This window comes from Rattus norvegicus, chromosome 16 (genome assembly GCF_021556685.1).
Source record: "Rattus norvegicus strain SHRSP/BbbUtx chromosome 16, alternate assembly SHRSP_T2T, whole genome shotgun sequence".
Lineage (NCBI taxonomy): Eukaryota > Metazoa > Chordata > Mammalia > Rodentia > Muridae > Rattus > Rattus norvegicus.
This window is the reverse complement of record NC_141549.1, coordinates 70,924,811-70,951,602: the sequence shown is the minus strand read 5'-3', so window position 1 is coordinate 70,951,602 and position 26,792 is coordinate 70,924,811. Positions and strand designations below refer to the sequence as shown.

The 26,792-nt window shown below is 39.1% G+C and overlaps 1 protein-coding gene; it reads right to left on the bottom strand.

Annotated features, from left to right (window-relative positions):
* Window positions 1-26,792, bottom strand: part of Erich1 (glutamate-rich 1) — a gene marked incomplete at its 5' end in the record, with an annotated part of 52,793,804 nt that overhangs the window by 12,712,761 nt on the left and 40,054,251 nt on the right.

The window sequence follows — 26,792 nt, the reverse complement described above, 5'->3', positions numbered from 1 at the left end:
GCCCTCAAAATGTCCCCTGGACTCAACTGGTCAGAAATCTGGGTCCTCTCTTCTCAATAGAGAAGGAAAGCTTGACTTGAAAGACAGCATTGGCAACTGGTTCCCCAATGACTACCAAGTTTAGTAATGGCACGCAAGCTCGCACACACACAACAACGACGACGACAACAACAAAAATCTTGTCAGAGTGCTACCTGCTGCAGAGTGATTGTCGTGGATGAAGTCATGGCACTAACTTACTTTCTCCTAAAGACAAAGGGGATGGAAGACAAAGATTGATTACCTGATAAACAGGTAGAGCATCCCTCTCTGAGGACACCAGGCTTGTGCATGTCAGTGGAAAGAGCCGATTTTTCCTACAAAGCTCTTGCAGCTCAATAACAGGTTTGGGTCCTGGTGGACAAAACCAAACTCTGGGGAATGGATACTTCAAAGCTAAGACTGATGTGGGGCCTGGCCAGGGCCTTGCCTGGAAATTTCTTCAGAATCTTGGTAAATGAGGGCTTTGTCCTTTCCTTCTGAGAAGGTGAATTGAGAATTAATCTACCAAATATGCTTCACCTGTCTCCCAGAAACTACTCATTCATTGCCTGCCTTCCTGTATGCCTCAAGACTATGTAGCAGTCCTGTTACAAATGAGCATTTCTGTTTAAAAAGAGAGAAAGAAAAAAATAGTTATATTTTTCAAGATACTATGACCATCATTAATTCTTACTATGGTCCCCACAGGGTGAAAAAATTAAAATTTATTTTGGGCGACTGAAAAATAGATAAGCTAATTTGATATTAATAATTGTAGCAAAAATGATGAATGAAATGGTAGAAAAACAAAATTATCTTTAAACAAATCCTAATCTCAAGGACTGGGTCTTAATACGTGTTTTCAAAGAAGACTCTGCAAAGCTGATATATTATCACTATTAGAAGGTAAGGACAATGAATTTGACTTTAGAAGAAAATGGCCCAAGGCCAGTGTAAGTAAATGGTTGCCGAACATCAAGAACAAGTTTCATTTTGTGTAATTCTAAATTCACAGTGCAAGCCACAGGCATGTCTGGTCAGCGAGGCTTATTTAATTATTGGATGAGCAGAAGTTGCACATTCTGTGTTACCTGAACTGTAGCATGCCCTATATTATACACTGTATATTAATTATGCCGTACATGTGAATTTCCTGCATGTATATGACTTCAGCTATTTTAAAACATGTACAGCTGTTTCATTTGTGTTTAGAACCACACCTATTTGGACAAAACAGTTGTCACTCAAGATTAGTCCTCTGTCCAAGCAGCAACAGTGTAAAATGTGAGAACTGGGACTGGGGAAATGAATTATGGGTAAAACTGCTTGACTTGAGATTGATCCAGGGATCCAGCAGTGAAAGGAGAGCACCTGTTCTCAAGAGGTGTTCTCTGGCTTCTACAAGCATGCCTTAAACATCCTTGCATGCAAACACACTCTTGCATGTACACACACACACACACACACACACACACACACACACACCACATGCTCCCCACATGCTCACACACTCTCTGTGAAGAAGAAGAAGAAGAAGAAGAAGAAGAAGAAGAAGAAGAAGAAGAAGAAGAAGAAGAAGAAGAAGAGGAAGAAGAAGAAGAAGAAGAAGAGGAGGAGGAGGAGGAGGAGGAGGAGGAGGAGGAGGAGGAGGAAGAGGAGGAGGAGGAGGAGGAGGAGGAGGAGGAGGAGGAGGAGGAGGAGGAGGAGGAGGAGGAGGAGGAGGAAGAAGACAACTAGCCCAAGAATCTGGTCACAGAGGGCCTCAGCCTCACAGTGCCGAGAGCTGGTAGACTTAGGGCAAATCAGATCTTCCCGTTTCCTCTACTGAAAACTGATGTTATTTGACAAATTTTATAACCAATTACATGTTAAAAATCATCAATTTCTAGCTGTGTCATATTATGATTTTGAATATGAGTTACTCAACTGCACTGGAAATTAAGCTATGTCTTCTGCAATTGAAATAATTGTTTATGAAACACATTGTGTTCTGGAGAGATTATTTTTGCTTATAGTCAAGCTATAATATTAACTGTAACTCAGTACATCTTAGAAGAATTAGGCTGCTGTAACAAATTACTGAAAAATGATTGGGTTCTAAATAATATAAATTTATTTCTCGCAGCCACGGATGTTAGAAAAGCCAAGATTAAAGTGATGATGGACTCTGTATGTATTGAGAATCCATTCGTTCCCTGATGATGTCCTGTCGTCTCAGAGTCAAAGGCGAAGGGAAGGCCTCTTGTATGAGAGCATTGGTCCCATTCATGACCTCTTCAACTTCAACAAATTGGAGTAAATGCTTCAGTTGAAGTTTCCTTCTTCACTGATGAAGTTTGTGTCGGGCCGACAAGCTATTAGCAAGAGTTATTAACATTAGCAAGAGTTATTAACCAGTCTGCTTGTATAAGTAGCAAAACTCTAAGGAAAGTGCATAAAGTAGAAATAGGGAATGTAGAAAAAAGAGAGCATGTTTACATGGAAAAGCTTGCCAAGGAGGTGGCCTTCCTTCTGGAAGGAAAATTATTAACCTTATGGAGGTGACTTCATTCTTGATGAAGATGGGAATAGGAGTAATAATTTAATGCAGATTACTGAAAAAAATAACATCAGTAATTTAAAAAAGAAAAACATTAATTTTGACCTGAAAGCATTCAAATAAAGAAGTGATATCTTGGCTGCCCAAAACAGTAGATTATCCTCTCTCAGGATCCGCCAGTGACTCATTTAATACAGACACAAAAGAAAAGCAATGCGGTGAAGCCAGTGAGATCAAGACCTTTAGGCACAGAGCACAGATACAGCTGGAAAGAAGAGAGAGGCTAAAGACCATTGGAAGGCGTCCTAGAAGGGCTGGAGTTTACCTCATCTATGGGCTTAGTGTCAATTTGAGTTTTAATGGATGTTAAAATTAATTTTTCTAGGGGCTTAAAATAACTTTCTTCTCTTGGGCACGGGTCAAGGACCAGTTATCTCCCGATGTTTGCGATGCAATATTGCAGCTTCTTCTCCCTTGAACCTGCCCACTGTTTATGAAGATCCAGCTAATATCTATCTTTAGCTCTGCTGGATGTTTGTGATAAAAGCCATTGTCTCTATTAATCGTACAATTATGCTAATAGATGTGGAGAGACCAAAAATCAACCAGACAAAAGGGCAACAGCTGGCAACTTCAACCCGTGCACTTGGCAAGACAATTAAATGAGATATTTCACACATTTCCTCCGGGAATACTGCATGCCAGTCATTTCCCGGGGACAGTCGTGTTCAGTCGCAAGTGGCACATTTCAGAAACTCACTCAACCTACCAGGAGTATGCTGTCATATTTTTTTTCAGCCCTGTATGGTTTCAGCCGGGCACCTGATCCATGAGTGTGCTGGAAACAGAGGAGAAAGAAATGGGTGTTAAAAGCTGTGAGCAGTTCACATGGGACGTTCTGTCTGTGTACAATAATCCAGGTTAACAACCTTCCCTGTAAAAGGCAATATGGGGTCGTTTGTTAAGTAAATGCTTTCTCTCACAGACAAAATTAGAGAGGTCTGTTTTAGAGATTGGGCTATGAAGCAGCAATAAAGTGCGAAAATCCAATACATTTGTTTAAAAAGGGCAGCGGGGCACGGAGATAAGACTCTAACTAAGCAGGCTTTCCCTGACACTGCAAGTGTCTTCCTACCTGAACCCTAGGAATCCTCCCTGAGCACCAGCCTCCCAGAGATTCAGCTCCAGCAGCTGACATAAACACCGACGAATGAGAAGAACTTAAAAATAATAATAAGCACACAAATCTGTGACAGTAAAGTTAATTCATTAGTGCTTTCGGAATAATAATAAACTTTGATTAGAAAAGACAATATGGGTTAGCCCAGAGCAGATGCAGCCTTTGCTGTCAGAGGAAAAGGCAACCTTTGAGCAATATGACTTTGGCCTTTAGTATGAGAAATGCAACAATTTCCACATCTCATCACTTGGTGGCCTTTGTGGCAGCTCAGGAGGAGGAGCCTGATACCATTCCTTACTTGAAGGAAAAGGAGCAGGATTCTTACTGCTACATGAAGCTGGAAAAGTGTTTGATGTATTCACATTGGGGTTTTTACTCTCTCTCTCTCTCTCTCTCTCTCTCTCTCTCTCTCTCTCTCTCCTCTCTCCCCTCTCTTTCCTCTCTCTCCTCTCTCTCCCTTCTCTCTCCTCTCTCTCCTCTCTCTCCCTTCTCTCTCCTCTCTCTCTCCTCTCTCTCTCTCTCTCTCTCTCCTCTCTCTCCTCTCTCTCCTCTCTCCTCTTTCTCTCCTCTCTCTCCTCTCCTCTTTCTCTCCTCTCTCTCCTCTCTCCTCTTTCTCTCCTCTCTCCTCTCTCTTCTCTCTCTCTCTCTCTCTCCTCTTTCTCCTCTCTCTCTTCTCTCTCCTCTCCCCTCTCCCCCCCTCTCTCTCCTCTCTCTCCTCTCTCCTCTTTCTCTCCTCTCTCCTCTCTCTCTCTCTCTCTCTCTCTCTCTCTCTCTCCTCTCTCCTCTCCCCTCTCCCCCCCTCTCTCTCCTCTCTCTCCTCTCTCCTCTTTCCTCTCTCTCCTCTCTCTTCTCTCTCTCTCCTCTCTCCTCTCTCCCCTCTCTTTCTCCTCTCTCCCCTCTCCTCTCTCTCTCTCCCCTCTCTCTCCTCTCTCTCTCTCCCCCCTCTCTCTCCTCTCTCTCTCTCCCCTCCCCTCTCTCTCCCCTCTCTCTCTCCTCTCTCTCCCCTCTCCTCTCTCTCTCTCTCTCTCTCTCTCTCTCTCTCTTTCTCTCTCTCTCTCTCTCCCTTCCCCTCTCTCTCCCCGCTCCTTCCCCATCCTACCTCGGGGTATCATCTATTTGTTCACTCACTTCTTTTGATCCGCTCACTGACACCGTGTCCTCTGGTGGATAGTCGGGATCAGGGAAGATAATTAATAAAAATCATCAATTATCGTCATTTTCATTAATAAATCAAAGACAATTAAACAGAACACGAAATGCTAAACATTAAGCCACTTGACAAATGCTCTGAGAGTCACACGGTTATCTCCAGGTAAAAGGATGAAGGTCCCTCAGAGAGAAGATGATCCTGCAGGTTCTGCTCCGAAATGCAAATGCAGGCAACAGATGTGAAGCATGGACCAATGTCCCATTCCAAAGTCCTTGTCCCTTCATTAATAGCGTGTAACCCAGGGATCATTACCTTAAGTCAAGAAATCAAAGCAAGCCATCAAGAGAAAGGCAAGGTTCCAGGTCCCAATTCTAGTATATGAACAGGGAGAGGCCTAGTGTGTGTGTCTTTACAGTAAAGCTGTTCTTATTCTAGACCAAGGGCTGAAGCATTGATGTGTGCAAGAGAGGGTTTGAACATCAGATTTGTAGAAAGAAGAGAATATATGTTTTTTTAAGGTAAAAAAAAACAAAAATAAATAAAAAGAGCATTATAAGAAACAGATAATAGGAAAATAAACCTGAACAATGGAATAAAATGCACAATATATAAAATAAAATAGTGTGGTCTATACAGATTTAGGGAGTAGCTTGTACCATCGTCATCATCATTATCAGAATGTAAACTGCTTTAATTAGTACATGCTCTTCTAAAACTGTCATCTGGAAAGGATAAATAGGTTCCTTGGAATGTAAAGTAAAAGGCATAATTTCATTTACAGCCCTTTCCATATACACAAACACACACATATATGTATATGTATATTATATAAATATATAATATATAAATATGTGTGTGTTTCTTTAATTTTTTTATCCATTTTCTCTTCTGCCTGAGACTTGGAGAAGAGACATCCTCCATGGACCCTTTAAAGGATACTTAGTACCTGTCTGTTACATGGTTAATAACAGAAGATTTGCAAATAGAAGATGCTAGCTTAACAAACAGAATCTTTTCCCAGTTTTTTAAGTAAAGCTTTAACTTTTATTCCCTCTAGCCTGTACCTGTTCCTATTTCTCCTTAGGTATAGTGGGGAAAAAATATACTTCCCTATGTCTTTAAGGCTCAGGCAGTGGATTTAAAAAGCATTCATTAGTAAATGGCTGGCAAGCATTTGGAAAGGAGAAAAGATCTACTTTACATGTTAAGTAGCATTTTACTGAAGATAAAAATTAACAGACTTTCATTTGCAATTTTATTCAACCACATTTTCTGCTCATCTTGTCAGATATAAGGACTTCTTAATCTCCAGAATAGAGGTGACATAGGTCATTGCAAGGGTGTGGTCATTAGTGTCTGGAGAGAATTTTTTTTTCATGTGGACAACTAGTATGTGTATTTGTGTGTGTAAACCATAAGGACTGAGATATTTGGACGTATCTTTTGAAACTCTGCATATAGGGATATGACATCTGACCAACATAATGTATTAACTCTGCTCCTTAGCATATAGAGACGTCTACTCTTAACATTGAGGAATGATAGAGAACAAAGAAAAAACTATTTGACATTGGTTATCTGACTCAAAACCAAGATGCCCAGCTCTGTGCATCATCACGCAAACAACTTCCAAATAGTGGGTAATACATACGTTCTCTGGACTCAGGTTGGTGGAAGGTGAGAGTCTGAGTCAGGAAACGCCACAGGGAATGAATGGCCCTGCACCAGACAGCGTCTCAAAGCCATTTCTCTGGCTCTAGGCAGAGGCTCTGGGTAGAGTGATCCCAGTTGAGAGTAGAGCCTGCTAGTTAGGGAAGCAAGCATCAGAAGGTTAGCACATTGTAACTGGAAGGCAAAAGTAACCACACACGCCTTTAAGATCCAAGCACACTTTCTGCAGCAGTATAACAGCAAGGAGTCGGAAGAACTCACACAAGGATTAGTTTTACACTTAGGGCCCTGATATTAGGCTGAGGTAATTGCTAATCTGCATGGAGGAGACAGACACAGAAGGATGGAGATAACAGTGGTGGGAGCATATTCAAGGAGCTGCAGACCTCAAAATAACCGTACAAATCAATATCCTAGGACACTTCAATATGATACTTAAAAATAGATCAAAATAAACAGCAGCATTTGAATGTCAATTCACACCACAGGAGAAAACAGATCTTTGAGATTTACTTGGAATGCTCTAAAATAAGGAGGAATGACATCCATTAAAAGATGAATACACTGAAACTAAATAAACTAAAATGAAACAAATAGGAGCAGTAGGAAAAATGTGGAAGTCTTGAGAATGAATAATGTGATCATTGAGGCCAATAGCGCAAGGCCCTAGAATTGACGAAAACAGAGAACTGGTTAATAGTGATCAAGAGATCAGAATACAGGAAAATGAAAGCACAATTTCACACATGTAGGAGAACTAAGAAGCGTTGAGAGTAAATAATTAATATACTCTGAAACACATCCAAAGAGCTAAAGAAAAAGAATTTTAGAGAAATAAATATTACAGAATAAAAGTGGGGAAATGTCTATTATTAAAGCCGAGGTATTTGTACTACTAAAAGTGTGCTCAAACTACCAGAATATAATACATAGCAAAAGATCACATATGGACACAACATAGTACTATGACAATATAAAGGGTCAACAATCATCAAGTTATTTTCTTTTTTTTACAAAGTACATGTCACCATAAAAATAGATGACAACGGTTTCGTTTCATTGACCTACATAGATGTCTAAAGCCCATGGACTGACATCATCAGAGTACTTACACGAAAGAACTACAAATATAAAATTTATCAAACTAAACCTAAGGTAAAAATGTTAAAGTACTTTTCACCCATAAGAGGTTAATATTATTTATTAAATTAATCAAAATTATTATTAATATAATTCATATGTTTTGACTTACATCAAATTATGGAAAAGCTCCAACAGAACAAAAAAAGTCAAAAGTTTTGTAGGTCTAGATTCAAGGTATAAAAATATAATAGTGGCAACCAAGAGTTGATTTAATGGCAAGGATGACCATGGACAGATAAAGTAGCATGAAAGGTAGATCCAACATAAATTATACCCGATATGTGGATCCTTTGGAAGTTACATAAAAGTATTATATCAAATGGTGTTTAGGTGGAGAATTTTGGGCAATTCATATAATAAAAAGATGCTTTTTTTGAACAATGATATGCCTAAGAAATAGGCAGAATGGCTACACAAGAAAAAGCAAGCAGAAAGTGAAAGATACGGAGATAAGAGTAAAAGATGCCCATTACATTTTGAGAGGTCTCTGTTTAGAATTTCAACGTAAGTTAAAAAGCCAGGAACAAATGTGACATTGTCGAAGACGTGATGGTTGAAATGCTTCCATAATCAATGGAACTCATTACGAACATTCAAAAGCTTCTGAAAACACGAAGCAGGAAAGAAAAGAAAACGGCATCTAAGACATCAAGTAAAGCTGTTGGGAAGGAAAAAGAACAATGAAGAATATTTTTAAGAAAATCGCAAGAGCAAAAATAATGGCAAAAAAGAGGCGTGCTGCCGTCATGGCAATTAAATGATGAGGGCCATAAGACAATAGAAGAGAGTGATCCAAAGAGGGTGACATGCTTAGAGATATACTTCTTTCTCCAGCATATGGCAAATAGAGAGTCCCACAGAGACAAAAGACAAATGACTGTCAAAAACTCCCAATCAGCGAACACTCTAGGGAGTGGTTAAGGCAGAGCGGCCTGGCATAAAAGCACAGATAAAAAAGGGAAGAACGACACCGGATATATTTAGTATTTATAAATATGAGGGTTGGTCCAATGAGAATTGCATGTCCCACATATAGCTACATATGTGGACTTGTAAAAATAGCTAATGTAACCCTTGGTGAGAAAACAGAGCTGACCTTTGGTCAGGAAGAAGGAACAGTAAATAAGGAAAGCAGCAGATAAGGTTTTGATTTGAGTCATCACTCTCTGGGTCTGTTCAAATCGTGAGAAACTTCTCTGTTGTACGATGCTGGTTTGTTTTCAATACATAAATTATGCCTAATACAATGAATCCCCTGGAAGTTACATAAAAATATCATATCAAACGGTGTTAAGGTGAAGCATTTTTGACAATTCATCTAATAAAGATGTTTTTTGAACAATGATATGTCTCTGCACATTTATTAAAAAGTAATTTCATGAAAATATTTTTAATTATCAAAACACTCAAGAAAATAAACACATGGAAAGTGATTAAACAGCATTCTATAATTATAGCTGTGAAACAATTACATTACAATCTTATGCTTCTCTTCTTGATAATAAAATAGAATTCACCAATAAAGATAATATAGGGAAGTGGTAGCCTTCACAAACTTGTACAAAAATTTTAGTCTATATAGTGTACTATCTCTACACTTTAATAAATTTAGTTTATAAGCCTAAACACAAGGAGATAAATAAAATTTATATGAGATTTTCACTGAAGTTTGTTTGTCTTGCAGTTTTGGTTTATTTGTTTGTTTGTTTGTTTGTTTGTTTGAGACAGGATCTCATTATGTGGCTCTTGCTATCTGGAATCTAGCTATGTAAACCAGTCAGGCTGGGCTCAAACTAACAAGGATGCACCGGTCTCTACCTCCTGAATTCTGGGACTAAAGGTGTCAGCCATCACACATGGCAAGATATTCACTGTCTATAAAGTTCAATTAAAATGACTTAGTGACTTAAGAATAAAATTTTTCCTATCTCATTTGACTACTAGTTTAACTAAGAGTATTCAAATAAGTTGTGCTTTGTTCATATTGTGGAATATTATGCAATTATTGAAAAGAATATATCATAGTATGTAGTGGTCTCCTCCATAAAATCACTAATACATGCAGAAGTTAAATATGCAGACACTCGGAGATCTGTGTCCTTTCAAAGGGATTAAAAAAAAAAAGGAGTTGTCTAAAGTTTGAATGGGACAAGATTAACAGCTATATTCACATCATCTTTCCAGAAAATAATGAGCACATATTTGTTTTAAATTAGTTAGTTTCACAAAAATACTAAGGTAAAATATAAATGATAAAAAAGCAAAATTCAAATACTTAAGATGTGTAACATATATCAAAGCACTACATGTATACAAGAAATAAATCTCGAATAGACCAAACACAGCTATATGTATGTGAACATGTGTGGGTATGTATGTGTGTGTTAGCCCAGACTACTATAAAAGTATCATATGTTACATAGTTTATAAGCAACAAAACTTATCTCTTACAGTTCTGGAGACTGAAGAGACCAAGGTCCAGGCATTGATCTCACAAGATCATTGAGCTGATAAGCCTATGCTTAGTCAACACAAATAGTGCCCCTCATTGTGCCTAACGCTGTAGCAGGAGCCATAAATTGTCTGAGGACTCTTAAGACAATTGAAATCCTATTCATAGCAAGCTCCTGCTTATCTCTCTAAGACCCCATCTCTTCCTCCTTTCACAGAGACTGAGTTGCAGCATAGGATGGGAGACCTGGGGCCACAGCATTTAGTTCATCACAGCAACACTTGAAATTTCAGAATGCAAAATAGATCAATACTTAAAAACTGACCAAAAAATGATGTGCACTGTCTTTTAACTCCTGAATTGTACCGTAAGAGTGGGCATACTCAGACCTGAGACATTTCCTTATAAGAGAAAAGGCACGATGACAACGTGCTTTGTCCAAGCCTTGTCTTATTGGACAATATTATTCCCTTTTAAAGGCTTTATCTACGCTTCCTTACTGGATTAGACTAAGCTATGCTATGATCTGTGGTCATAGCCCCATATTTTGGTTGCCAAGACCCCAAGATATTTTATTGCATCAAGAAGGGGATACAGATCATCATCCTGCATCACTGCAGGACAATCCTAAAGGCTGTGCATACGAAAGTCCACTACTGAGGGATCCTGATCTTAGCTCTCTTTGAGAAAAATAAAATTTGTTCCATGCTGTAGTGTTAAGAGTCACGTTTCTCGAGGACAGATGTATATATTGTAAAATATTGCTATAGGCAGCAGCTGACGTACGCCCTCACTGTCTCCCCTTGCATAAACTACTTTTAAGAGGCCAGGGCTATTGTAGTAAAGGGATTCTGTGGGTCAAATTTCTTGGGATGAATCTAGACTACAAGTTTGTGATCTTTCCTTTAAATGGCCAGGTTAGCACTTTGTCCCCTCGCCAGCAACGGGTGCTTTACTGTCAGCTTTGATCAGAAGATTCCACCTAGAGAGCACACAGCTGACCTCAAGGCACTGCTGGTAAAGGTGGCATACATTGGGCTCACCTGTGGGTTTCCCCTATCTACACTTGGTAGCACAGCTAGTGCTGTGCAGTGAGCTGGGGTCTATCAAGTCGATGTTTACTCCCCATGTCTGTTCATCCCTGACTTCCCTCCCTCTGGTCATCCCTGCCTCGTGTTCTTTGTAGCTGTTTAGGCTGTTCTATGAATGTTCTGGTGGTTCAAAGATGGGGCCTTTTGGCTTGTGTAGTGAGTTGGTCTACTTGGCCTTGGGACAATCTAATGCTGGAGGGATTGGGGTCTTTTCAGAATTCCTTAGGTGCCACCCTTGCTTCAGCTGCTAACTGGCCTGCAAGCTAGGCTATACAGCCATACTCTGCTTCAGTTCCAGGGCTGGATACCCAGGTGTCCTGTGAATTTGCTTCCTGGAACTGCTGTAACTAAGTGCCAAAAACTGGATGGACTAAAACGAAAAAAAAAAAAAAAAAAAACAACAACAACAAAAAAAGAGTCACGTTTCTCTTGTAACCACAAACTATGGCCTTGGTTGACATTTTAGGACCACTGCTTCTTGTAGGAGACCCCAATCCTTAAGGTAAAACAGGTGTCACTTGGTCAGTAATTACTACACCTTAGCAGCCATCTCAAGAATAAAAGAAAAATCTATTGGCAATATTTTGCACATATTTACGACTAAAAATTACTCCACTATAAAAAGTGGGACATGCTTATGATTGACAGCCATTCCAAACACAGAGCCAAAGCCAAATAAAGAAATACATATCATTCTCATCAGAACTGTGAATGGGCTATAATGTAATCAGTCTAATTATTTAACAAGATTCTGGATGACTCAGCCAGTGTAATACATTGTTTAGGAAATTATACTTAGCAAAAATGAGACCAGCGAATAAATATAAGTTATGCTTGTATGATTTTTTTCTACTAAGAAAATTCCAGAACTTGGTGGGTGATGCCTGTAATTACAGCATTTGGGGGACTGAAGCAGAAAACCTGCTATAAGTTTGAGGCCAGCCTGGGATGCATCATGTTTTCCAAGAGAGCTTTGATTGCAGATTAAGAGACTGTCAAAATGGAAAGACAGAAGGACAGACAGAATGAAGAAGGAAGGAAGGAAGGAAGGAAGGAAGGAAAGGAAGGAAAGAGTCAGGAAAGAGGGAGGGAGGGAGGATGGATGTAGGAAAGAAGAGAGGAGGGAGGGAAGGGAAGAGAATATTCAAAAATTCATCTCTAAAGATCCTTAAATGCAATCTGATGACACTTTTTTTTATAGCAGCTGAAGGAAAAACTTAGGAAAACCTATTGCCAAGGTTCTTTAAAATTAAGCAGAGGGTGCAGAAGCCAATAACCAAGATCTAGACCCAGAGGTCAAGCTTACTGTGAAGCTATAAATATCCTAGTGAACTTAAGGACATCTCCAGCCCACAGGCTCTGGCTTTGCTGTTACTTCTGGACAGATAAGGGGGTCTTCTAAGAGAAAGGTGTTTGATCTGTGTGCTAACTTGAGACTTGGAAAATAGGTAAAACACCAGTGCTGCTAACTTAACTCAGTGGCTAAAGTTGTTGCATCCTTCCCATCTGAAGACCTAAGTTCCATCTGCGGTCCCATAGGGTGGAATGACAGAACAGACTCCCAGAGATTGTCAGCTGACATATACATATCTGCCATGGTATGCCATGTGCAAGCATGGATAACTAAGTAAGTAAATAGATACACACACACATACATACATACATACATATACATACGTACATACATACACACATACATACATACATACATACATACACACATACACACACACATACATACATACATACATACACACATACATACATACATATACATACGTACATACATACACACATACATACATACATACACACATACACACACACATACATACATACATACATACATACATACACACATACATACATACAAGAATGAAATGAATGAAATTGTGAGCTAGGTATTTCTCCTTATCAGTCATGAGTCATGGGATAGAGATTGTCTTGGCCTTGCCTTGGATTTAGGTTTTAAAGAAGTTTCTAAGGGGTCAGCAAGATGGCACAGTGGGCAAAGTCACTTGCAACTAAGCCTGACACCCTGAGTTCTTTGGTTGCTTGGGACTCACATGGTATAAGGAATTGACTTCTGAAAGTTGTCATCTGACCTCTACACATACTGGTGGCACATACACTCAAACACATCACATACACACAAACACATACACACATATCACACACCTCACTCACATACATATCACACACACACATCACACACACACACACCACTCACACATACACCACTCACACACACATCACATACACACCACTCACACACACACCATCACACACACACACACACACACACACACACACTTCAAACACACGTAAATACATACATTTAATTTTCAATATTTCCTAGGAATTGCAAAGGAGTATCTTTTGAATATAAATTTGGCAGCTCAAAATTACATTACTGTATAGCTACAGGATGATCAAAACCATGAAATTAACTGGCACTTGGTGTGTAGAGTCCCAAGATACACAGCAAGAACAGTCAGTGTGTCTTCTCTGGAGAGCTGATACTTGCACTGAAAGATTTTTCACATATAACAAGACACAAGTTTACAACCTAGTATGATAAATGACAGAGAATAAGCTGTAATCAGTAATCAATAGATTAACACACTGAATAATGGCAGACATGGGAACTTCAGATAGTCAGCTTTCATTGTAAAATTTAAATCAGCCTTTCAGGGCTGGATTCCCAGCGACTTTGTTAAAGAAAACAAAATTGTCCTTCATGAACATTTTTCAGTTGGAGACAGATTCTGGGTTTGGGATTGGGACTTGTGTCTACCCCCCCCCCCACACACACACACATTAAATGCTGGGACCCCATCTAGCTTACATCTGTGTAACTCCCATAGTCTCTAAAATTATATGTGCATGATTCCTGTGGTGTCTCTCCTTGGTGTCTTTCTCCCCTCTTACTCTCATAATCTTTCCACCTGAGCCCCGCGGGGAGGGATTTGCTGGATTTCCATTTAGGACCAAGTGGTCCAAAGTCTCTCACTCTATGCACATTGTCCAGTTGTGGGTCTGTGTAGTTCTTCCTATTGTCATTATTGCTGTTGTTATTACTATTATTAATTATTCCTTCTCTGATGATGGCCAAGCAAGGCACTGATCTGTGTGTATAGCAGAATGTTGTAAGGAATTATTTCATTGGTACTTTCCTTCAGCCAAGCTGTAGTAGTTTAATTTTCTTCCAGGTTTGTGGCTTTTCTATTCTTAGGCTTTTGGCTACCTGGGCAGGGCACTGTCAGGCATGGGTTACATGGAATGGGCCTTAATTCCAATCAGATTGTGGGTTGGTAACTCCTACAACTTTTGTGCCACTGTTGTGCCAGCCTAACTTACAGGCTAGACACCACTGTAGACCACAGGATTCGTAGTTGGGTTGATGTTTAACTTTCTTCTCTGGTAGGATGCAGAGTGCCTTCTGGTACCACGAACACTAGCAGGGCTGAGAACTCTCTGGAGGCGCCAAGTGGACTTGCCCATGTTCAATGAGGTTGGCGCATGTTGTCTTTAGCAATTAGGATCTTAGCATCAGTTGGCCAATAGCTTTGACAAGAGCTTGGGTTGTTTGGGGGTTTCCATTGGACCCCTTTTGTCAACAACTTGACTAGATATAATCCACTGTGGGCATTGAAAATTTTCATTTGGTGATAAGTAATGTCTCTTTGGGGCTTTATCCTCCTAGCTATTTGGAGATTCTATTTAGATTTCTTTCACACATGTATATATTCTAGGAATATCCTATAGTGTTAGGTTTCAATTTTGTTCTAGGCTAGTTTGCTTGGTTTAACTTTATCTTATTTTATTTTTATTATTATTTTTTGTAAATATCTCATTTGTATTCTAATGAGAAAGTGAAAGAAAGGTGTGGATTTGGGCTGCATGGGGAAGTAGAGTGGATCTGGTAGAAGGTGGAAAAGGGAAAGCCATAATCAGAATATAATGTATGGAAATATTTTATTTTTAATTAAAAAAAACAATGTAAGAGAGCAGACTGAGTGAGGCCTGATGAACAAGCCAGTAAGCAGCATTCTCCTGTGACCACTGGGTCAGCTCCTGTCTTCTGGTTCCTGACATGTTTGAGTTCCTGCCCTAACTCCCTTTAATGATAAAATGATCAACAGTGATATTCAAGTGTAAGCAAAATAAACCATTGCCCACCCAAATGGAGCCTTTCAAAGGTATTTAAATAAAGATAATTTAAAACATGGAGCATACAAAGAAGAGACAAAAATTACTTAAACAAAAGAACTATAAAGACCACTCAACTCAGGAAGGTGCATACTGTCTTTCCTATGGTGATGCCCTATGCTATTCAGTGATCCCAGAATTCAGGACAGGCAGAATTATTATTAGACATGCTGTCTTACTCAAACTACCACACTGGTGTTATAGAGAAAAAGATGTGTGTAGCTAACATGGCTGCCCAAAGCAAAAGGGAAACAGAAGCACGTCATACTTTCTAAAAGTGGAATTGGAAATAAACAGAATACAACGTGCACCAGGACTGTCTTACGCAACGCACCTTGATGGGCTGTAAAAAAGTAAAAAGCATTTCGGAGAATCCCCCCATTGCTACAGAAGGCAAACTTCTGCCTATGTGGTCACTACGTGTCTGTGAGTCCTGCTTTTAAAAAGAAAAGTTTAAAATTAGATAGAATGAGTCATTTCAGGGAACTGAAACGGAAAAAGAGAGATAACAGATGAAGAAAAATTGAGAAGTGTGTAAGGGTAGACGCTAGAAGGTTTGTCCTCGCCTGACACCGCTCTCATAACACAACCCCCAGCTTTATTTGTGAGGATAATAATTTTATCTGCACAAGAACCATCGAAGATATTGACAGCTTTGTCCCAACAGTGAGATCCTGGAGCCTTATCAGCTGTTAAGTGGGAAACGTGACAGGAATGAATGGTAATGCAGGCCAAAGGCAAACCCCAGGGAACTAGATGAATAAAGTAAGCCCAAACTCCATATGTACTGTGTGGCGCACAGACCCCATAGCACAATTCAAGACAAGACAAAACATGGGGGAAACTCCGGAATCTAGAAGTTACATCACTGTTACATAAAATCCATTTTAACCCAAATTTAGGAAACTCAGAAAAGAAAATCATGATCTACCATAAAAAAAGAAAAAAAAAAAAAGTAAATGGAGACGGATCCACTTGGGACTTTAATTATAAGAGAAAGCTATCAATGAAATTTGTGAATTTACTAAAAAAAAAAAGACAAATATGTTTTTACAAGCAAAGGATGGGGGCTGGAGAGGTGGCTCAGTGGTTAGGGACACTGACTGCTCATTCAGAGGTCCTGAGTTCAATTCCCAGCAACCACATGGTGGCTCACAGCCATCTGTATTGGGATCTCTTCTGGTGTGTCTGAAGACAGCTTCAGTGTACTCCATACAAATAAATAAATAAATAAATAAATAAATAAATAAATAAATAAATAATTCTTAAAAAATGCAAAGGATGTTTGGCTCTTTAAAGGAGGAACTGTATTCCAAGGAAGAAACAAAACCATAAATCTGACTAAGAAAAGTCTGTCAGGGAGAAAGCAACACAAAGAGGCCCTGAGTGCCTTGTCAGTAAGTCCTTTATATATAAATGAATTTGACACCACATCCAGTGTTACACAACTTAAGATATCCTACAAGAAATCCCTTTAGAATTAAATACACCCATAAATTGAAAGTGTAAAGCAGACCATAATTTTCCCTTTTCTTTTCTTTCTTTCTTTTTTCCAGCAGTGTTATAGAATATTTTATCACAATGTGAATGCTGAGAATGTGTTATTTACTGGAAAAGCTTTTTTCTAGTTGTGGTATGGCTCCGCCTTAGCTCACAGATTTAATCCCTAACAATGAAGGCAGAGTTTATATAAGGAGGAACCTGTGTTTGAAAGTGATGTCTAATTGAGTAGTAGACAAAGGGACCAATCAGAGATTTGGAATTGACTCGTTTGGACTTTTCCAGTTCTAGGAAACAGAATCTTAGGGCTAGTCTCCCAAACTTCCAGTTTGCAGCCTGTCGTGGAGTCAACCTGGGTCTGGCTAACTCAGTCCTCTCAAGGAGAAATAACAATTTTGATAAATTTGGCAGAAAGAAGTTGACATTCAATTACGACATGGCTATAGAGACAATCTCTGTAAAATTACTGCCGGAATTAAACCAAGCCTTATCTTATTTAACTTGAGTGGATTGAATTGACCACCTTGTAGTACCAAGCCATTAGTAGATGAACAAAAATACTCAATTGTTGCAATAAAATAATAAGAATAGCTAAATCAATAAATCTATCCCTCGCTGTGAGAAGGTACCCAGTGCTCATGGGAGAGCACTGATAGAGCCAATCTGCAAAAATGGTTTGTTGTGATGTCATAGAGAGGAGAGGAAGGAGAGCTTCAGGGCTCATACAACCCATTATCAACACAAAATAATGACATTCCTCGTGCAATGATGTTTCCTCTATGTAATCATGGTTGTCTAATAGAATTCTCTATTAGACATATTGGCAAGTTTTTCACTTCACAGATTTCCTTTCCTTGTTAGTAAGTCATAAAAAATTATGATGTTAGAAAACTCCAATAAATGCATGCATAAAATGACTCTCAAGTTTAAAATACACTATATATATATCAAATGGCCAATCAAAAATACATGTTACCCTTCTGATGATAAAAGGGGACTAGAGTGCTTTCTAACTTGATACTAAATTCCTAAAGGGACATAGGAGTTGCTTTTACAAGATCTCAAGTTAGTCATCGTTTTGTGTAAAAGTATACTTATGTCAATTATATCCATTAACATGAGAGGGAAGTGTGTTTTCATAAAAGCACTTTACACTACAATGACATTATTCATAATTTTAGTACAAGCATGAACTACTTATGTGTTCTTATTTTGTATGGTAGGTCAATGTGGTTATGATATCTAGCAATAGGTTTCTTAATTGTTGGAAGAGTTTGTCAAAAAATAGACACAGTTGTGCATTATTGTATGTAACTGGGTTGCATCTGTTCTTATATTCTAACATTGCAGTTGATAAAGTACAGAAAAAAAATTGAAAATTTAACCAGGTTGTTCTATTTTTTTTAAACACAATACAGACAACAGCACAATCCTCTAGGTGTCTTCACAATAACAACGACACAAATAAGACATGGTCATAGAAATAAATATAAAGACAGAGTTTTACATTCAAAGAAACAAGTCAGAGCAGAGCCAACTGGTAAAACATAACTTAAATAAGTTGAATTATGTGTGAGTCTTTGTGTAAGAGAATTCCACTTCGGAAAAGTGTGAACTACACAACAAGAAACAAGAGAAGGGAGGGAGGGAAGCCTCGGGGCTGTGAAAGTGACCCGTGCACTTCATGCTATCTGTGTAGACAAAGATCCTTGGGTTCAGCTGGCTTGGGAGAGATTTTAGGGACAAAATAGAATACTTTTTGTGCTGTAGACAAAGCATAGTTTGAGCAAAAGCACAAAAGCTCTACAATTTCACTAACTATACATCCTCCAGTTAAACTAATGCAGTTGCTCTTAATTGTCAGAACAAATATGGGCATTCCTTGAGTAGACAACATCTGCTTGGTGATATTTTTTTCTCTCTGAATATGGATATTGAATTACCAGCATGTAAATAAATGAGGCAAAGCATTCTGAGGTACCAAAAGAACTGAATAACCCAACAAAATGGAAGTCTATCAGAAATTCACCCACTGTATACAGATATACATATATGCGCATTAATATTTCTATCTGTACTGTTACTTAGAGGCTTTCTTTTCTCTCCTCTGTTTACAGAGAGAGGGATGGGTAAGCTTTGTCTCAATGAGAACTTGAATTAGGACCTCAAAGTAACTAGGGTCACAAAGGCTCACTTTGATTCAAATCATCACTTAGAACTGCCTTTTTGTATTGCCCCCAACTGATGTGTTTTGTATATTTCCCTTCATGATCTCATTATCATGATTCAAGCGAGACATGAGGGCAAAGTTCTGACAAAATAATTCATGAGTGTGCATGAGTCTCTGGTGAATAGACACAAATGCTGGTGTAAAGCTTGTCAAAATGATGAATAGCCCAAGCAAGGGATGAGTGGGAAAGAATTGAGTGGTATCATTGCACAGAAGACTTGCCTTTGGCTGCTGTGCAGTTACCCCAACAGAGGTTTCTAATGGGGCAAGAAGGGGTAGGCTCTATTTGAATTCAGGTAACAGCCCCCCCTGCTCACACCTTGGTTATAAGTTCTTCAGGAGAAAATGTCTCCACATCTGAACAGTGTCATAAATGCCTGTAACACAGTGAAAACTCTGCTAGGCTTTGGTATCATGGAGGCAGTGGAGGGCAATGACAAGTGCAGACCTTCCTTTCCAAACACCAATCGAATAACACGTTAGGTTTCCTGAACAATTGATTAAGAGGCAAGGTATGACACTATGCATAGTCAACAGCCAGAAAGCCAAAGAAATCAAACACTTGGCAACTTTGATTGTATAATTTGTAATTTCTTTTGCTAAACAATACTTTTTAAATATGCATTTTGTATGCTAGGAAAGTAATTGTCTAATACAACAATTTATTTCCTAATTGATATGCGGAAGAGTCTTTAACAAAAATTATGTAAAGAATTTAATGATGATTATTGATGTCTGTCAGAAGCACTTTGTTCTGTAAGGATGTGAATGGATATCCAACCCACCTGAAGTTTAGTGGTAGACATGTAGGGCAAACTGGCCACGGGGTTCAAAGCTAGTTATTTTGATGAGAAAGACAGAATCCATAGATTTAGCATTTCAGGGTTAAAGAGATCTTCATCTGGGAGCTGTCAAAATGGTTCAGAATGAGAAGACTCTACCAAGCAGGACCCACGTTGAACTCACACAGTGGATAGAGTCAATTAACTCCTGCAAGTTGTCCTCTGACCTATACACACAGACATACACACAGAGACATACACACAGACACACACAGACACACACACACACACACACACACACATTTTAAAGTTTTCACTTTAAATAAAATTCAGAGTTTCACGTCCACCAAAGCTTCTTTGGTTAGTGGTTAGAGATGTACTTAACTGATAAGGTAATGTAAGGATGAGTAACTAGAACACACTTAGAAATTATACTGCTTTGTAAAGTGTTAATGGCAGGACACATACATTTATTACTAGTCAAACAGCAGAGAGCAACTATAATGAGGTGCCCATTCCCAAAACATCTATACCACAGCCTCTACAGCTAAGACCCAGGGAACATTTTGGAAGACATTGTGGAAAGATTTTAAGATCCAGAGGGCCTGGATGCATGTTTATGAGATTGTGTCTTGTATGTATGAGAGGAAAGGTGCGCTCATGAAATTGCAACAACACAGTGGCCTAAACTAACCATCTCTATGACAACAACAGTAGACATGTCAACATGGGTGAGGAAAATTCTTATGCCTATATGAAGACTTTTGGACTTTTGAGATGAGGAGAGTCTTCTTCTGCAGGGATGAGCCCCCTGATAGGTTATCTAATCCTAAGTGATAAACACATATACATGTGAGCCACACTAAACAGACTCAGCAGGTTGTATATATGTATATATATGAATATATTATAAATAGAGATACATAGATTATATGTATATAGTATATGTAGTAATAATTATAGAATAACAGGTCATGAATTTGAGAGGAAGTTGTGGGAATACAGGAAGAGTTAGAGGAGGAGGAAGGAAGTGGAAATAATGTTACCACAGTACTCATACATGACATTATAAACAAATTGAAAAAGATTCTCATTCGTATAAATAAGTAAATGAAAATGGGTATACGGATCAAGACATGAGTGGAAGCAGAGTATGAAGTATGGATTTAAGCACTCCAAGAAAAGCTAAGAAAGGAAATTCCTATAGCCATGTCCCTCATAGATCTACTCTGAAAGTGGCATTCGGTAGCCCACAGATTTAGGTATCTGATCTAAAGATGCAGTTTAGCATTAAGAAAGAATTAAGAAGGGGTTGGGGATTTAGCTCAGTGGTAGAGCGCTTGCCTAGCAAGCGCAAGGCCCTGGGTTCAGTTCCCAGCTCTGAAAAAAAGAAAAAAAAAGAAAGAATTAAGAATGATTTTAAATTATTACAACTAGCTAAGAAGGGAACGGCAGTTTTCATCTCATCATTTTCGTTTCTTTTTAATAAGCTTAAAATACAACTTTGTGGATGTGTATGGTTTTTTGTGAAGGGGATAAAGTGTCTAAAATGAAATAACATTTATAGTTACTCATTATGTTTTGATGCATCTATAGTATTCCTCAATGATTTGTTTAGAAATTAGAAGCCTCTCTGTCCTCCCTCCTACCCAATATGATGTGGGGTCATTTCTTCTTTCTCATAAAGAAAGGAGGGAATATTTCATAGCCAGACAAATTTTAAATATATTTTAACTGGGTCATGTAAGTATGAGAAAAACTAAAGAATTATCTTTAACTGAGATCCATAAATAGAAAAAAGCACATAAGTAAACGTAATATTTCAGTCAATTCGTACTTTTTAATTGATTGGTAGCACAAATGGGCTCATTTTTGGTTTTCTGTGTTGCTTTGCATGATACAAAACACAAGATTATTTTTAAATAGCCTACAAGACATCCTTCCAGTGGTTTAGACAAAGGACCAGCTTGGACAGTTGGAGTTTTTGTTTTTTGTTTTTTGTTTTTTTTTTTTTTCAAGCTAAAGGGTAGGCTTTAGAGTAGGCTTCCTAGGATATCCATGGACTTTCTTCATGAGCAACACAGCAATGTGACTTTTCAAGTGCTCCACTAGGCATTTCCAGGTAATCCCTGCAAAGAACTGACACCCTGGTCTGTCCTCTCAAGCTGGGTCCAGCAAGGTTTGGAGCTGGAAACCTGACAGACATGATGAGGAAACAGAGGAAGGACAGACAGAGAGACACACAGAGAAACTGGTTTTAAGTGGGCTGAGCTCACAATGATGGAAACTCAGAAAGCTATACAACAACTGGGAGCCTTTGTGAGTTCATAGGTGCAATACAGGGGTGGAAATTATCTAGTCTTGGTATCTGTAGGGGAGCCATTTAAAGTTGCAATCATCCAAAAAGGGGAGGCTTCGTTTTGCCCACACTGCCAACATCTACAAAGAGACAGTTCCCAGCTTGTCCTGAGGAAGACTTTGCCAGCTCCATGGGCCTGATGCCTTGGACATTAACTCAGGGTCTCCTCAGCTCCCCCACACTCTTGAGTCCATTTCCTGAATGTCCCATCACAGCCTTTTGTTGTTTGATGTGTTGAAGGGAGGCCATGGCCAAGGGAATTGTTCTGTGGAAAGGTCAGCCCACATAGAGTGTCTGGCCTGAAGCTTTGACTGTGGAAGGATATCAGTGGGGAGCTCATTACAGTTCTTCCCTTAATTAATTCATCTTGTTAAAATGAGCCAAGTCATGCATACAATGTAGACATTCATGATTACACACACACACACACACACACACACACACACACACACACACACACAAGTCTAAAACCTATAGGCATCTATTTTTAGTTTCTGATTGACATGGTATGGAATAGTATACTAATGATATTAGAATAGGAGGCTAAGGTAGAAGAATCTTAATTCAAGGTTAGCCCAGGTAACAGTGAAATCCTATTTATCTGAGAAAACAAAGCAAACCCCTCATTTAAGGTACAAGCCAAGTGCCACTGTTCTGAAAAGCAGATTTCCTCTGGAAGCAGCCGTAGTATAATATATTATCAGAATGGCTCGAAGACCTGAGAGCAGTTCTTATGTTGTATGCTTACAGAGTGGAGGAACTGCTAACAGGAAACATGGAGGGGGTGTCCAACAAACATCTCATCTTTCATTCAAGAGTCAGTTACATTTCAAGCACACGGAGGTGAGGAGATGTGGAGGAACTGATTTGCTGAGTGAATCATACTGGATCATCTCCAAAGTCAAAATGGCACCCATTCCATAGTCAGGATTTCCTGAATAAGGATGGTTTCTGTAGCTTTTACTGTAGTCTGACTAAACATGTAGACTATCTAAGATTTTACATAGTCTTGTTGTTTACAAAGCTTTTACATACCTGTCATTACTTATGGCACTCATAAAAATATTAACCCTCCAACTTCTGAGATCTTCTTTGATTTCTTTCTTCAGAGACTTGAAGTTCTTGTCATACAGATCTTTCACTTTCTTGGTTAGAGTCATGCGGAGGTATTTTATGTTATTTGGGACTATTGTGAAGGGTATCATTTCCCTAATTTCTTTCTCAGCCTGTTTATTCTTTGAGTAGAGGAAGACTACTGATTTGAGTTAATTTTATACTCAGCCGCTTTGCTGAAGTTGTTTATCAGCTGTAGGAGTTCTCTGGTGGAATTTTTGGGGTCACATGTGTACTATCATATTATCCACATATAGTGATATTTTGACTTCTTCCTTTCCAATTTGTATCCCTTTGACCTCATTTTGTTGCCTAATTGCTCAGGCTAAGATTTCAAGTACTATATTGAATAAATAGGGAGAGAGTAGGCAGCCTTCTCCTATCCCACATCTTAGTAGGATTGCTTCAAGTTTCTCTTCATTTAGTTTGATGTTGGCTATTGGTTTGCTGTATATTGCTTTTACTATGTTTAGGTTTGGGCCTTGAATTCCTGATCTTTCCAAGACATTTAACGTGAAGGGGTGTTGTATTTTGTCAAAGGCTTCTTCAGAATCTGATGAGATGATCATGTAATTTTTTCCTTTGAGTTTGTTTATATAGTGGATTACATTGATGGACTTCTGTATATTGAATCATCCCTGCATCAAAACGACCCTGAGATTCTGCCTCACACCAATCAGTATAGTTAAGTTAAAAAAAAATCAGGTGACAGGAGATGCTGGCGAGTATGTGGAAAAAAGGAGCACACCTCAATTGCTGGTCAGATTGCAAGCTGGCACAACCACTCTGGAAATCAGTCTGGCGGTTCCTCAGAAAATTAGAAATAGACCTGAAGGCCTAGCTATACCACTACTGGGTATTTGCCTAAAAGATGCTCCAACATATAACAAGCTCCACTATATTTACGGCAGCCTTATTTATAATAGACAGAGGCAGAAACAACCCAGGTGTCCCTCAACAGAAGAATGGATACAGAAAATGTGGTACATCTACACAATGGAATACTACTCAGCTATTAAAAAGGATGACTTCATAAATTTTTCAGGAAAATGGATGTAACTAGAAAATGTCGTCCTGAGTTAGGACAGACATAAACACAGACATAAACATACATACATGGTATGTACTCACTGCTAAGTTGATATTGGTCCAAAAATTCAGAATATCCATGATACAACTCATAGACCATATGAAGCTTAACAAGAAGGAAGAACAGTTTGTTCCCACTTAGAAGAGGGAACAAAATAATCACAGGAGGTATATGGAGGGAAGGACCTAAAAGAGAGACAGGGGGTGAGGGAAAAAAGGGAAGCAGGATTAGGTATTAGAAGAGACAGGAGAGAAGACTAGAAGGTCAGGAGAATGAATAGAAATATGTAGCAGTGGGGTTAAGGAACTGGAGGAACCTATAGACAGTCCCAGATGCCAAGGAAGCCAGAGGTTCCCAAGACCCAACAGGAGGATGACATTAGCCAAAATATACAATAGAGGAGAGATAGAAACTGGAAAGACCACCTCCAGTAGAGGTGCCTGGTTGAGGAATGGGGCCACTCACCCATCTCAAAACATTTAACTCAGTACTGTTCCTGTCTAAAGTCAATGGAGGGAAAAAATAGAGCACAGACTGAAGGACAGACCATTCAGCAGCCATCCCACTTTGGGATGCATTCCGTCTTCAGACACCAAACCCTGACACTATTGCTGACACCAAGAAATGCTCCCAGACAGGAGCTTATCATGGCTGTCCTCTGCAAGCATCTGACTAATACAGATGAAGGTACTCACAGCCAACCACCTGACTGAGCCTGGGGACCCCAGTGGAAGAGTTAGGGGAAGGACTGAAGAACCTGAAGGGGATTTTAGCCCCCTAGGAAGAACAACAATATCAATATCAATCAACCAGACCTGGGGAGCTTCCAGGGACTAAACCACCAACCAAAGGTTACACACAGAGGGATCCATGTCTCCAGCTACTTACATAGCAGAGGATTGTCTTATCTGACATCAATGGGAGAAGAGGCCTTTGGTCCTGTGAAGGTTCGATGCCCCAGCATAGGGGGATGCTAGAGTGGTGTGCGGAGCACTCTCATAGAGCTAAAGGGGAGTGGTGATGGAATGAGGGGTTTAAGGCTAGGAGATCTGGAAGGGGGACAACATTTGAAATGTAAATAGATAAAATTAATCAATTAATAAAAACAAAGAAAAAGAAAAAAATTCATTCACATATTTACAGGAGCAACACAATACGTGGCCAGAATTATAAATGAATTATAAATTCTGTTCTGATCATGCTTATAAGCATTTTTACTCATTACTCATTCATCTACATATCCTTCCACAATCCATTCACTCATCTACCTATGTGTCTATAGGCCTCCATCCATACAATGTGCTTCATCAAATAGACGTATGCTGAGTGTCTAACAGATGCTAGAGGTTTTAAAGAAAAGACATCTAGCTGTATTAGGATGAAATTGTAATGTGGAAGAAAGACAGGGTGGAATGGTGTTCTCATCATATCCCAGCACCGGAAGAATAATATAGTACCTGAAGCTCCGAGCCATAGAGCAATGAGACTGTGACTGTGATTATCAGTGGCATGGGATCCATGGAATGGATTAGTGAACATGAAGTTTAGTAGTAAAGAATTCTTCCCAATGGAAGAGGGAATTGCTTGAGTGATAGCTTTGGGAGAGAGAGAGAGAGAGAGAGAGAGAGAGAGAGAGAGAGAGAGAGAGAGAGAGAGAGAGAGATGGGCTGGGAAAGATAAACCAAAACGTGCTGCATGCTGATCTGTGTTATACAGAGTTAAGACTTGGAAAGAGCGCAGACTGTGAATCTCCTATGGTATGCATGCATTCAAAGGGAAATACATGATGAGGCCATTCGGGCAGTCTGTCTACTGCTCAGCAGTGTTGCACCCACACCAGATTGTCTTGCTCCCTAAGCCAAAATCTTAGTGTTTAGTAACACTAAGGTAATTTTTCATTAGATTTATTCCTCGGCACACACATGGCCTCGTAATAGCAATATATCATAATAACTATATAGTATCAGCAGTGATATGATTACTGAAAATAGATAATTTTTAATTTCATGGTTTGTTTCCCTTAGGAAACTATTCCACTAGGGCTATGCAGCAAATGACTAGTTTTTAAAGTCACTTGAAGCAAGATTCCCATTCCAAATGGTTATGCCAAAGACTGAATTACAGGGCTTCTAGAGGCTCTCAGCAATAGAGAACCTGCTTGCTATATGTAAGGCCCAGGGTTTGATTTCCAGGGCCCAACCTCCTCGCAATTACATAATTGTGGTTATTTCCCTGTATTTTATTTCTAGCATCATTTTA